We start from the raw sequence: 14,834 nt of genomic DNA on the forward strand, positions 1-14,834 counted from the left end.
CAATGTCTGCAAACACTGATGTTGTTCTACAGTAGATTTGACCTTTTACATAATCTGTATTTTGACTGTTGATGCTTTCCAGTTCAGTGTGCATCACTGTAGCTATAAACAGAACAGAAAGGATGTACAGCAGAGCAACAGAGCAAATAGCTACATGGAATATATAATCAAAACAAGAGATGTTATTTGAAAGTATCTTGTGTTAAGTACTGTAGGGGCACCAGAATAAGACAGGCTTAATATTTTGCTTCAGCTTCATAAATACGGTAGCTGAAACTAGGCTGTGCATGCACTTGTGTATCTGCACTACACAGGTAAAAGACAATTTTCTGCCAATACACTTTGAAGATTTCAGCCAGCAAATTGCAAAAGTGTAGGAGAGATTTTCAGCCCAACAGGATGTGTTCCTTTTTTGCTCAGAGATTTTATACTTTGGTAGGTGACTACACCTTCTTGTACAAAATCAGTATACCACGCAGCTGTGAAGCTGCGAAGTATCTGCAATTTTTTACAGTCCCTGAGGTATCTACATGACACTGGAGGAAATGGCAGGCAGTATCAAATCTGGGAAAAATATTTGTTCTGCTTAAAGAGACGCAAGTAAGTTTGGGAGTTAGTCTCTGCCTTATTAACTTGGCCACAAGCTGCTGATAAATAAATCATTTTAGTTTTTGGCATACTGCAAAGATCATAACAAGGTAAGATCAACCTATCAGTTTTATTTGTGGATAGGTGTTTTATATTTGGGGTTAGGAGAGAGAAGATGAAGATGTGACAGGGCTGAAAGCATTCAGACTTTTGAACAATTACCAGTCCCTTCAAAAATATTATAAAAGATGAAGCTAGCTGGGCATCCTGCTGGACATACTTGTTAAATGAGCACAAGCTGTTTTACATTAGTAGTTGAAGAGATTTAGCACTTTCAGTGGACTCCAATAATTGCTTTCACTACTTTTTATGCCGATATTTACAACTGTCATTAGTAGACATGCCACAGATCAATTTTTACTGGGGAGTCTATTAAAAATACTTTTGTTTTGTTTTCTCGGTCATTTACCTTTGGCAAAGATGGCTAATGAAATAATCTCCTTTCTGATCACAGAAATAGGCTTTCTGTGATTAGATATTCATCAGAATCACTAGCTTCCTTGTTTCTGTTTGTTTTTACCAAGGCTCTGAAAAATATTTTTAATTACATTTTAGAAGTTCTACTAACAGAGTTTCCAGCCAAATTCATAATGACTTTAAAAATGTTTCTGGCATCCAAGAACTGAAAAAAAAAAAAAAAGTAAGCAGTCAAATATATGAAAGCTAGAAAAATCTTTTTACTTGCAACATGAGGACATCTGATTTCAAAAATAAAAAAAAAAAAAAAAAATCCTGTTATAATAACAGTTCTCATAACTGTTAAATTAAAACAAGCCAGCAAGAGATTGAATCTGGCCATATTCTTTTTTAAATAGCTTTATTCTTTGTATATCATGCATGCAAGTTTGTGTTTTCTCTCTTCTTAAATGCAAAGGGATGGAAGACCTAGACATGTTTCTGTTTTAGAATCCCAGACAGTTAGAGTAAAAACACCTTTAAATTCTGCCCGTATTAACATTGTTGATATTTAACCTTTTCCTCTCCTCTCCTCTCCTCTCCTCTCCTCTCCTCTCCTCTCCTCTCCTCTCCTCTCCTCTCCTCTCCTCTCCTCTCCTCTCCTCTCTCTCCTCTCCTCTCTTTTTTTTTTTTCTGGATAATATGTGAAAGGCTGAGGTATTTCATAGTAAGACTGCAGAAAGTATCAGTGAAAACTAATTGAGTTTTTGTTCTGGTCACAAAAATGCAAAATTGAAAGTATTGTGATTTTGAGACACACTCTTATCTGGTTTCACTTTATCAACGTCACATACACTTACACAGAACCACAGCACAGCATTAGCAGCGTGTACATCAAATTATCTCTGATAGCTATCCTTAACAGCCCAAACCAAGACAAGTATAAGAGTGTCAAAGCTATGTAAAGTGCAATTTGGCCAGAGAAAATCTCCTGAATATAAGTGAGGTTTTTTGTAGTTTTGGGGCAGAAAATATTATAAATTTAAATATTTTGTTCCTCCTTTCATTTTCCTAGTCCTAACTGTGTGGAATGTAATTGTCTCTAAGCACCAGATTTGGCTAGGAAGATGTGTAGAGAAAAACCTGAAGGCTGAGGTGGGGTTAAAAAAGAAGAAGTTATCTAAATTTTCTGGAAATTAAAGGGTAGCCTAAGCCATAGATTTTGATCTGTAACTACTATTCTGTTCCTTGTATTCTTCACTTAAGTATGATACATACAAACAAAACTGTCTACTTTGCTTTCTAATGAGTTTTGCCAGAACTCCTCTTTACTCTTACCATTCAGCCTGCTAGTATCGCTTTGATAATGAAGTATCTGGAACCTAAATTAACATCATTGTTCATCAAGATATTTATGACCACATTTAGCAGTGCATAATAGCTATGCTGACCACGTTGGAGAATGAGAAAAAACAAGATCTATTTTTTAAATTTAATCTGCTTTATATGTGTATGACACCAGTGTATGCTATTTTGTTTGTTTGGGAGGTACACTAAGAAAATGCATTGGATATCTATGTTGCACTGCAGTTTTGCAGTTTTATCATTTAACCCCTTATAAGGAATTCTGCCTTTAGGATCTTCAAAGTCATATATATATTATTTAGCTTACAGTTTTCATGTTCCATGCCAAAGTATGAAACTTTTACGGAAATACATAGAGTAGTCAGAGTTCTGTATGTGCAGAATAATTATTCTGTTCCTCAGGTGTCTGTATTTATGTGTTGTTGTGTAGTGTTCTTTATGCTAGAACCCTTGGCAGTAGTGACACAACCTTGCTTTCTGGTTTGGTCTATTTATTTAGATTACAGTCTGATGAAATAGAAGAGCTAATGTTAGCATTTATCAGTGTTTTACAGCTGTCGTGGAGCTCTATTTATTAGAACTCTTCGAGGTAAAGTGGAAAGTTTGTGCATGATCAATAAACACTTAAGCAATGGTAGTTTATATTCTTTTCTTTTTTTACCCCAACAGTTCATTTGACATCTGAAGGTGATCTGTTGTAGAAGATCATGATTAATAGTATCACCGTTCCCTTGGAAATATGCAGCTCAATATAGAATGAAATGCTTGGAAAAATAAGATAATGAGCTATATCTTCCTTTATAGTTGATTTTACTTGAAGCAGCCAAATTCCTCTTTGCCTTTTACTTAAAGAACATAGATGGATAGATAGAGAGATGGACAGATAAATATATAGATATATATAGAGAGTGAGATATGACAGACAAACAGATAGATAGGTACATGTGCATAATATATTAAATATTCACTACACACGGTTATATATATGCATATACAGATACAGTGGGACTGTGTTCTCATATCCCCTTTCCTCTCAGCTGCCCACTACACTCCTCAGGGAGGCTGACAGTAGGAAATAGTGTGGAGTTACAGACACGCTAAATTTCCTCCAAAACCAGTGCTGGAAGAAACTTGAAGGGATTTAATACAGAAACTGATGACGTTCATTTGTTAAAGGTTTGAATTGTAGGTTCATTTGAAAATTGAACTCTGACACTTAGAACAACAGGTGTCTTTTAAAGTATGTTTTCAGTGGTTCATAGTTCAGTGGTCCACACGCCTGGGCATAACACTTGAATTTTACACTACATTCCTTTTGTTATTCCTCCCACTTACCTTATCACTACAGCTTTCAACATGATGGCTGAAGGGGCAGCTGATACCCAAATAACTTGCTCATAGAAGTAGAAGAAGTCCTTGTTTATTCATGCTTGCTCAGAAGCCTAACCTAGTTTGAATTCAGCATAGGTCAGGGTTTCTGATCAGACTGGGCGATGGGACATGATAGGGTGATGTCCTTCAGTCCCTTTTCTACTACCCTTTTGGCAACCTGCTGTTTGTAAAACATGTCAAAGGTCAATATTTCCTAAATGGCAGACTCCTGAGCTATTTACTCTTTCTAGATATGATTGGCAAGTTGTTAAAAACAGTGATTAGTAAAGTGCTTTCCTTTCCATTCCAGCTGAATTTGTTCTGTCTGCACGAAATAACCTGCGATGCTCTCCACATGCTATTAGACATACGGTGCTTTAGAAGTTAGCTTTGTAGGAAAACTGTCCCACAATCATGCAGTATGCCAGCACCAATAGGCAGCCATTCTTTACTGAAGACTTATGGCCCTTCAGCTTGGAGCTGAAAATTCTTGAGTCCTTTATGTATGAAACCGTTAAGATCATTCATGGAATCATTTAAGATACTGCATGACTAGATATTTTAAAATTTCATGTTAATTTGTGATGTTACAATAATCTTATCTTTTAAGAAGCTAGGTTTTAATGTGAAGAGAAGACTTGCTGAACATAACATTTGAATACTGCTAAGAGTAAAAAAATCTGTAAATGTAAATAAGGAAGTGGTAACAATTCAGCAGGAGGGAGGGATGGGTTGTGTGATCTAGCAGTTTACCTGAGTCAGCAAGAATTGTAGTCAGCGTTTTGATAACATTCTCTAGCATAGCCTTTAGATGACTCACCAAAAATGAAGTGGTTTGCTTCATTTTTAGTGTAATTGCTGAATTCCTCAGCTTTTGAAGAAATAAGTACAGTTGCCATGTTTTGAGTGTCCAGACCTGGAGTTAAGATTGAGATATTATCTGTGATCAGCGGTTCCTAGTGCCAGTGTCCTATAGTGCAATGAAAAGTTTTCCTTAGATGGGCAGGTTATATATCATATCTTATATGTCATATGCTTTTTCAAATGTATTTATAAGTTTGGTTCACCAATAAGTTTCTAAGGAGTCCCATTGACTCTAATAAGAAGTTATTTATCTGTCTGGAAATATATTTTCTCCAGAATGCTGGAAGGAACTAGTTCATTTGAGGTCCCTTTCTTTCTTGTAATGTGTATATATATATATATATATACACACACCAAAACATTGTTTTGTTTTTATTTCTAAAAATGTTTTGATGCATGACACATAGTGAGTTAAGGCTGTAAAGGAGAAATCATAATTCGTATTACAGCCTGAACATGTGCTATTACTACCTTCTCTTGCCCTTCTTGCTCACTGCTATGTTGGGATTGTCTTTTTGCTCAAATAAGCCCATCAGCTTTTCTAGCTAGAACATAAAACGTGCAGGGTGAAATTGAGCAATGTGCTGAATCTTTCTGATGTGCTTCTGCTTGGAACTGTACTGTTCAGTGTAGGAACTCTTACAGTAACTTCAACAGATATTAGCCTTGCCGAGGCAGAATAGCATTGCTGTCAGTGGCATCGATACACCCCTAAGAAATCCTCTCTTGGGCATATCCACAGAGTCCCTAGGAAATTTATGTTTAATTGCTTCCCTGGGAGCTCCTTGTAGCTCACAAGTTACAAGCAAGTGACTTTCTTACTAGTTTTGCTTTTTCAGTAGGTCTCTCTGACACTTACAGCCTTCTATCTAGCTAGTGACAAGAGATGATATTTTCTGATGATGAACTTCGATAAGACTAGCCAGTGAAATTCAGCAGCCCTGCTGTCCTGTAAGACTAATTTACAGCTCTTTGCAGTCTGGTAACAGTGTTCAGCCCTCTACAGAGAGAACAGTTGCTATCAAAAGCTTTACAGCACGGCCCCTTCTAGCATGGCTGACACCATGTCCGTGCCTGCGAGCAAGCACCACGGTCATAAAGGCTCCTCTTGATGTGGTCCAGCTAAGGCTGACCTTTCTGAGCGAGTCAAAAGCTGAATTATGTCAACAGTGTTATGTAAACATAACAAGGTCAGATGACCTTTCCAAAGAAAAAGTGTGGGATCAAACAGGTTCCCTGAAGTCAATGCTACAACCTGCCTTCATCCTTCATGAACAAAAATAAAATAAATAAGAAGCTCTTGGACTTTGTTTCAGACAGTCAAGGCCACAGTCACTGGGTGGTTTATGACAAGTAGTCCCAACTAGGACACAGTGACTGTCCAAAATTAACTCACCATTTCTTTAACTCAATGCAAACCTAGCAGAATCAACAAAGAAGTGTTCCTTTGGATACCCGCAATCAGCTGATCACCAGCCTACCATTTATTACTGAAAATAACGTAGATTTTGAATCTGCATAGCTACAGTCAAACAAACCCCAGCATTGACCCAAATACTAGAACCTGCATCCATCTAGCACTAAATCCCATCTTCTTTAAGTTAAACTGGCAACAGATAAAGCCTCAGAATCATGTGAGATGTTGATCAGTCTTTTCAGACTGTTAAACCCGGTTTTCTGTCAAATTATGGCAAAGAATTTGTTTTCCACTGAGTGCAGGCTGCAGGCTGAGCTATGATACCTTCACTGATGACTGCCTCTTTTCCAGACTCAGTGTGAATATAACAGCAAAGATAATTGAAGGAGCAGGCACTGAGGTATTCAGTGCTGATGCCAGCTGTTTTCTCCTTTTAGGACTTACTTTTTACTGTCCCATCTGTCTTTTCTCTGCATTAATACCATATTGGTTTTGCCTTTCTCCTATGGCAATATAACCATATATTAAGATAGGGCTTAAGTGCACTAATAATTTGCAGCTCACACCTCAGAGATTAGTACTGAGTTCTCCTCAGTGGCATCCCAGTTACATGTGGCTCAGGTTTACAGAGGCTGAACATTAGCAAGTTGGATTTCTTAGATCCCGCACTTCACACTAGGGGTGCAGGTGAACTTACCCAACTTCAGCTGTGTAAAAGGAAGCTAACCACATGGATAGATTCAGTTTAGTCATTGGCATTGATGGATTCCCGGTTTAGTCACTGCCAAAAACGATACTCAGGATCCTAGTCATCCCAGCCTGAGATACATCAGTCATAAGAGGTGCTAATTTCAGTGATTCTCTCCAAACAACAACAGTAAAACCTTATCATCCTGGAAACGTTCCCAAGTAGCAACAAACACAGGCCTCCAGTGCTTTTGCAGCTCAGCTTTGAGACATTATAAGTTCAATGCACAGGAGTTTTGCTCCATCAGAAGGCCTGTGTCTGACAGTTTCTCCTTGTGATGCACCTATCCTTATTGTAACCTATGATAACTTAGGTAACACTCAACATTCAGGTTTTCAGCAGTTAAAAACACCTAAACATTGGAGCTGAATATTTTTTCCTCCAAACTCTGGATGAATGTGAAATCAGTTTTGGCCAATTATGTTGTCATTTCCATAATAAGAGTGATTGTTTGGTGTAAAGAAATAAAATAAAGCAGCAAAGATTGAATGAAATTCAGAGGTTTAATATACTATTTCAAACAGAAGAAAGAACAGCACCAGTAGATTTATAAAATTATGTTTACAGACAGAGAAGAGATTGAGTGGGAGATGATCTTTTTCTGCCGGTTTATAGAAGAGATGTTTTAATATAAAAAATACAGTTTCAGCATGATGTACTGAAAATCTTTAGAAAATTATTCATTTTTTGTAAGATTTTATTAAAAAAAACTAGTGACAATTGGCAGCTAAAACATTTTTAGGTTAGCAAACACATTTTCCAGAAAATTACAAGGCAAAAGTAAATAAACACCTTGAGGAGATTTTATTTGTAGAAAAGGAAAACTTTTCTTACAAATGGACTTTGGAATACAAGATGCAAAGGAATAGACACAAACTGTAAGTAGCTGCTAGTCATAAAATATTCAGAGAAGAGGCCTTTTGGTTGACTCAGTAAAAAGAACAATCATTTATTTGGGCTTATGCACTTAAAATGTTGACTATGGACACAAGTTCTTCCAGCTAAGGTTCACTACTCTAACCCCCTGGGTTCTGGAATTGTTCCATATTTTAAGTAAATGTCTTTTAATACCAAAACACATGAAAAAATCTCAATTAAAAAAACTGAGAAAACAGTTACTCATAGATCAAATCTTGAATATGTTAGTTTACACACAAGTGCTTGACAAATGGTATTTGAGTTTACTAAATGTCATTAGTATCTTTTCATGGCTGCCTTAAAAAGTCATACACTAGAAATACTGGAAAGACATAATCATGATGGAAGACATGATGCTGGTGTCTTCAGATGAAGTTTCTTGAACACTGAGACACCTGGCCAAGAGCATCAGCCTTGAACACACAACAAAAATGTTAACAGGACTAGAGCACCACACATCACTGTCTTCCAATATTCTGATTTATTTAGAAACATATACTTTCAGTAAGCTGTTTCTCAGTATTTACTGTTGAGCTCTTTTACCATTGGAACTGTTTTAGAAAACAGATGCTCACTCTGAGATCACCAGACAGGAGGTCACTGCCTCTTTCAAGGATCCTCATAAGAAAACTGATAGCTGACTTTTCCTTTGATACTGTCAGCTAATGTAGTACAGACCGAGCTATTGGAAAAGAAAACACATAGGATATACCACAAGCCAACTGTAACAACTGACATTTCAGATGAAAAATGAATTTTCTGATAATCAGCCTAATTTGTAATCTCACTGGAATGTTCCTTCTTCCATCCTACCAACTTATTTGTAAACGATCCTCTATCACAACTGGTCCATCATCTGCTGTGACTTTTATGCGTTTTTCTTCAGTTTTTACCAGGATTTACTTCAAAAGGTAAACCTGCATAATGGGGCTTAGGGAGGAATACAAATTTATTTATCCAAGAAGTGTTCTCTCCCATTCAGTGCTTTCCTACAACAAATATAGTTTTGTTTACTTATGTGTGGAATAATGTCAATGACTCATGAATTGTTATCTAGAATACTGTCTGAGTAGTTGGAATTATCCTTCAGGACAATCTGATGATGTTCCTTTAATCTTCATGTAGTTTATGCTCAGTATAAATATGAAGATGCCAAACTGAACAGGAGCACTGGGGAGATACTAATAACCGTCCTGACACTCCTATCAGACAGACATTCCAGCAGCTCTTTCATATTCACTGTCATAACCCAGAGAACATTTTTAGGAATGAAGATCTGAAAATTCCCAATATGTAACTTCTCAAATATTGTGAGAAATTGATTGACTGATCTCTTCAACAACCATTTTCCTCATAACTCCTACTATAACTTATTGACTGAGATGGAAGACTAGTTGTAGCAACAGTATTGTAAAACCCCACAGAAGTAATGATCAAGCTCTGTTTGATTTTTTTCCATGTAGGTTATTGAAGCATGTCACTTGAGAGCTAGGTCACTTCTGGGGTCATTTTGTTGACAGAGTTCACCAACAGTCTCTAGATTGAGATCTGCCTCTTTTTTTTTTAGCCCTAAAGATAAAACTGTCTTGTGACATTTTTAGAGCTACAGCAAACTCTAGGTTGATGAAGCAGGAGGGTTGCTCTACCAGGCTAAGAGAGAAATGCAGTTTATTTTATCAGTGGGTGAGGAAGTCATGAAACATAAGCTTTGCTTGAGGGTTTCCCTTACACAGTTTCTTAGTATCAGCCCTCAGGTTCTCATTACTTCAGACCTCTGAATCATTTGTGTCATTATCAGGGTGTAATAAATCTCTTCCCTCCAGAACTGCCTGCTGACTGCCTTCCCTCCCTTCAGAAGCTTGATATGCCAGCACTGTATCACCAAGAATGGAGAACATACACCAAAGACAGGCTGTCACACAGAAAGGCTCACAAAAACAGAGAAAAAGACACTTCATGTTGTTTCTCAAATTGCACCATATAAAAAACATAAAAGTCACTTGAGGATGGTTCTTGATAGTTCTCTTGACCTTCCAAATGTAAAGCCTTTTTTTAAGCCTTCAAAGTGCCTGAATGCTCCACAGCAAAATTTATACTAAATCTTAATAACAACTCTTTTTCTTTCAGAGCTGTGTGTTGGGAGGCCTTGAAAGCCAGCAAGGTACATCTATATAATTCAAAAAAAGGTTAGTTTTTTTGAAGATTGGAAGCTTTGCAGTGTTTATTAGTGGTCTAATCTGAAACTGTGTAAAGCACTTCTTCATTGCAGAGTACACAATTTTAATTCAATCTAAAATGAGTCATTGTCCGTATTTGTCAGGCCATATGGCTACACCCTTGGTTAATTCTCTCCCTTGAAGGCTGACCTATGGCTAGACTGCTAACATTAATGGTACTTGATTGTGGTAGATGCACTCTCTACCTTCAAAACCACCAGAAACTTCTAGACCAATAGACCACTATGGTCATGCACACGGCACTTGGTCAACAGACAAAGCTCTTGACCAATGAAATGCCTTGATTGAGGGAATTTTCAAGACCACTACCATGAACAACCACAGCTCAGAGTCAACTAGAGTATAAATGGAGCCTGCCAAAGACACCTGTTGAGTTGGTCTTCCTCAGAGCAGTGGGTCTGCAGTTCAAGAACATCCTGCTTAGACAGGTGTGTCATCTAAGGAAATTTCCTCAAGTACTGAGACATCTTGTCTTATTGGTAAGTGATCTTCTGGGTACCCTTGAGAGTTCTCACTTTTTGTGAGTGGGAAGTTCTGTATTTTGAACTATCATTCCAGAGTTTGGAAACCCTTGAGTCTGAACTGGCTGTGTAGAAACTGAAAACCTAACCAGTATCCAAATATGTGTTTTATAATGTTGTTGGAGCTCTGAATAATTTTGGATAAACCCTATTTCTAGTTGGTTATCTGCTAAAGAATTAGAATAAGAATAAAATACGTTTAGAGCTCAGCACCTGTCTAAATTGATTTTTGGGGTGCTTCTGTGACATTGATTCTTCAGGTATCATTACACTAGGTGCCTCTTAAAACAATAGAGCCACAGATGATAGACAAAATATCTCCCTCTTTCAAATTTTGATGATGTGGTGGGGAAGAAAGAGCATTAATTTGTGGAAAGTTGGCTAAACACGTGCCTTCCAAAGACTATGTGTAAAGACATATACGTGTAGATTTGCACAAAAAGGTTTATGTTGCTATTCTATTCTGCTTCCATTATTTTGGTCATGAGTCACTATTATCCAACATTAATTTATCTCTTGAAGATACAGTATGACAAAAAGTGGTGGATGGCTAGAAAGGGTATGGAGTAGAGGAATTAATGCTTTTCTGGGAAGAAACTGTTTGATCACATGATTTTTACTCAAGTCCATTGTAACTATAGAAAAGATAGCTTATTCTGAAAGATGAGTCTGAAGAACACATGTGGAATAAACAGCTGGTCCAATGTGAATAAAACTTATGCTTTTTCTTTTGAGTCTAGTATAACTGGGTACTGATTGCATCAGCATGAATTCCTTTGTTTAGTTCTGCTTAAGTTGACAGTCCTTTCCTTACCATGCCCCCTTAAAAAAGCTTAAGCTTGGACAGAGAAGAGAGAGAAAAATGGACTTTGAACATCAAACACATGGTGGTTTCTAGAGAGGAACAAAAGAAAGTATTAAGTGTTGCAAATAACTTTTCCTTTTATGAGCTTGCCCTTCCAATGCTTTCCTAGAATCCAAAAGGGGGATGGGGTTGTAGATGGGCTTGTCCCAGTGGGGCAGCATTCTAAAACTGATGAAGACTGGGTGGCCTCCTATGCCCCTAGGGAGAAATTGGTGTGCTCTGCTTGCTCCCTGAAATGCCTGTACACCAATGCGCACAGCATGGGGAATAAGCAGGAGGAGTTAGAATCCTGTGTTCGGTCGGGAGATTATGATCTAGTGGCAATTACAGAAACATGGTGGGACAGTTCACATGACTGGAATGTGGTCATGGATGGCTATGCCCTTTTCAGGAAAGACAGACCAGCCAGGCGTGGTGGTGGAGTTGCTCTCTATGTGAGAGAGCAACTACAATGTACTAAATTCTGCCCAGGAGTGGATGACGAGCGAGTTGAGAGTGTATGGGTCAGGATCAAGGGGCAGGTTGGCAGGGATGACACTGTTGCGGGCGTCTGCTACAGGCCACCAGATCAGGCTGAGGAAGTTGATGAGGCCTTCTGTGGGCAGTTGAGAGTGGCCTCACAGTCACAGGCCCTGGTTGTCATGGGTGATTTTAACTTCCCTGATGTTTGCTGGAAGGACCATTCAGCCAGCCAGCCACAGTCCAGGAGATTCCTCCAGTGCATTGATGATAACTTCCTCATGTAGATGGTGGAGGAGCCGACAAGGAGAGGTGCACTGCTGGATCTCGTCCTCACTAACAAGGAGGGTCTGGTCGAAGCAGTAAAGGTTGAAGGCTGCCTGGGTTGCAGTGACCACGAGATGGTGGAGTTCAGCATCTTGGGTGGCAGGAACAGAATAGCAAATAGAATTGCAACCCTGGACTTTAGCAGGGCTAACTTTGGCCTTTTCAAGCAATTGCTGGGAGAAATCCTATGGGCAAGACTGCTTGAAGGAAAAGGGGCCCAAGATAGCTGGATTGCATTCAGAGATTGCTTCTTCCACGCTCAGGATCAGAGCATCCCCACGCGTAGGAAGTCAAGGAAGGGAGCCAGGAGGCCTGCGTGGTTGAATAGGGATCTGTTGGGTATGCTCAAGCAGAAGAGGAGAGTTTACAGGTCATGGAAGCAGGGGCTGGCCACTTGGGAAGAATATAAGGCTGCTGTTAGAGGATGTAGGAAGGCAGCTAGGATAGCCAAGGCCTCCTTAGAATTACAGCTGGCGAGAGGGGTCAAGGACAGCAAAAAGAACTTTTTCAAATACATAGCAGATAAAACTAATACCAGAGGCAGTGTAGGCCCACTGATGAATGGGGTGGGTGCCCTGGTGGCAGAAGATACAGAGAAGGCAGAATTACTGAATGCCTTCTTCGTCTCTGTCTACTCTGCCGGAGGTTGTCCTGGGGAGCCCTGTACCCCTGAGACCCCGGATGAAGCCAGGTCAATGGAGGAGTTTGCTTTAGTCAATGAGGACTGGGTTAGGGAGCAATTAAATAGTCTGGACATCCATAAATCCATGGGTCCAGATGGGATGCTTCTGCGGGTGCTGAGGGAGCTGACTGAAGTCATTGCTGGATTGCTCTCCATCATCTTTGCCAAGTCTTGGGAAATGGGAGAGGTGCCTGAGTATTGGAGGAAAGCAAATGTCACTCCAGTCTTCAAAAAGGGCAAGAAGGAGGACCCGGGTAATTATAGACCGGTCAGCCTCACCTCTGTCCCTGGGAAAGTAATGGAACAGCTTATCCTTGGTGCCATCTCAAGGCATATCAAGGATAAGAGGGTTATTAGGGGCAGTCATTATGGCTTTACCAAGGGTAAGTCATGCTTGACCAACCTCATAGCCTTTTATGAGAAGGTAAGAAGGTGGATGGATGATGGCAGAGCAGTGGATGTGGTCTACCTTGACTTCAGTAAAGCCTTTGACACAGTCTCCCACAGCATCCTCACAGCTAAGTTGAGGAGGTGTGGTCTAGACAATAGAGTAGTGAGGTGGGTTGCAAACTGGCTTAAGAGGAGAAGCCAGTGGTAGTCAATGGTGCAGAGTCTAGTTGGAGGCCAGTATCTAGTGGAGTGCCTCAGGGGTCAGTACTGGGGCCAATATTATTCAATATATCCATTAACGATTTATATGAGGGAATAGAGTGTACTATCAGCAAGTTTGCTGATGACACTAAGCTGGGAGGAGTGGCTGACACGCCAGAAGGCTGTGCTGCCATCCAGCAGGACCTGGACAGGCTGGAGAGTTGGGCGGGGAATAACCTAATGAAATTTAACAAGGGCAAGTGTAGAGTCCTGCATCTGGGCAGGAACAACCCCAGGTTCCAGTATAGGTTGGGAAATTACATATTAGAGAGCAGTGTAGGGGAAAGGGACCTGGGGGTCCTGGTGGACAACAGGATGACCGTGAGCCAGCACTGTGCCCTTGTGGCCAGGAAGACCAATGGCATCCTGGGGAGTATTACAAGGGGGGTGGTTAGTAGATCGAGAGAGGTCCTCCTTCCCCTCTACTCCGCCCTGATGAGACCCCATCTGGAATATTGTGTCCAGTTCTGGGCCCCTCAGTTCAAGAAGGACAGGGAACTGCTGGAGAGGGTCCAGCGTAGCGCAACAAAGATAAGTAAGGGAGTGGAGCATCTCCCTTATGAAGAAAGGCTGAGGAGCTGGGTCTCTTTAGTCTGGAGAAGAGGAGACTGAGGGGTGACCTTATTAATGTTTCTGAATATATAAAGGGTGAGTGCCACGAGGATGGAGCCAGGCTCTTCTCAGTGGCAAACAATGATAGGACAAGGGGTAATGGGATCAAGCTGGAACACAAGAGGTTCCGCTTAAATTTGAGAAAAAACTTCTTCTCAGTGAGGGTGACAGAACACTGGAACAGGCTGCCCAGGGAGGTTGTGGAGTCTCCTTCTCTGGAGACATTCAAAACCCACCTGGACATGTTCCTGTGCGACCTCACCTAGGCGTTCCTGCTCCAGCAGGGGGATTGGACTAGATGATCTTTTGAGGTCCCTTCCAATCCCAAACATACTGTAATACTGTGATACACAGTGCACTGGGGAAAATGCATTTTGAGGCTTTTCACTGACGTTGTATTGGTCTGTGAACAGTGGACTTTTCACAGTATCACAGTAAAATCTTGACCCTTTCCTGGCCTTATATACTGATAGTTTGCTATTGTTTTGTTCTCTTGAGAAATGCATTTTGCAAATCTTAACCTGGGTAACAAGTGAGAGCTGGGCAAACATAGTTCAGGCTGGTGGACCTCAGTGAGGGAAAGGATAAACATAATTTACAATGTGTAGAGCTAATTATGAATTGAATGTAGTGTAAGGCACAGACTAGACTAGTAAAAAAAGTAGAACAAATTAATTTGCATGTAGAATTCAACTTAACATCTAGAGACAGAAGATTTTTGGGCTTGCGGTTCTCTAAAAAGAAGGAAGTAAT

The 14,834-nt window shown here is 39.9% G+C and overlaps 1 long non-coding RNA gene across 1 annotated transcript in view; it reads left to right on the forward strand.

The window, feature by feature from the left end:
* Positions 1-559: 559 nt before the first annotated feature.
* Positions 560-14,834, forward strand: part of LOC110356870 (uncharacterized) — a 53,720-nt gene continuing 39,445 nt past the window's right edge. Inside the window, exons 1-2 of the long non-coding RNA XR_010468989.1 lie at positions 560-698; positions 9,855-9,913. This is a non-coding gene — a long non-coding RNA (uncharacterized LOC110356870). The remainder of the gene's footprint in view (positions 699-9,854; positions 9,914-14,834) is intronic.

Source organism: Columba livia, chromosome Z (genome assembly GCF_036013475.1).
Source record: "Columba livia isolate bColLiv1 breed racing homer chromosome Z, bColLiv1.pat.W.v2, whole genome shotgun sequence".
In the NCBI taxonomy this organism is placed as follows: domain Eukaryota; kingdom Metazoa; phylum Chordata; class Aves; order Columbiformes; family Columbidae; genus Columba; species Columba livia.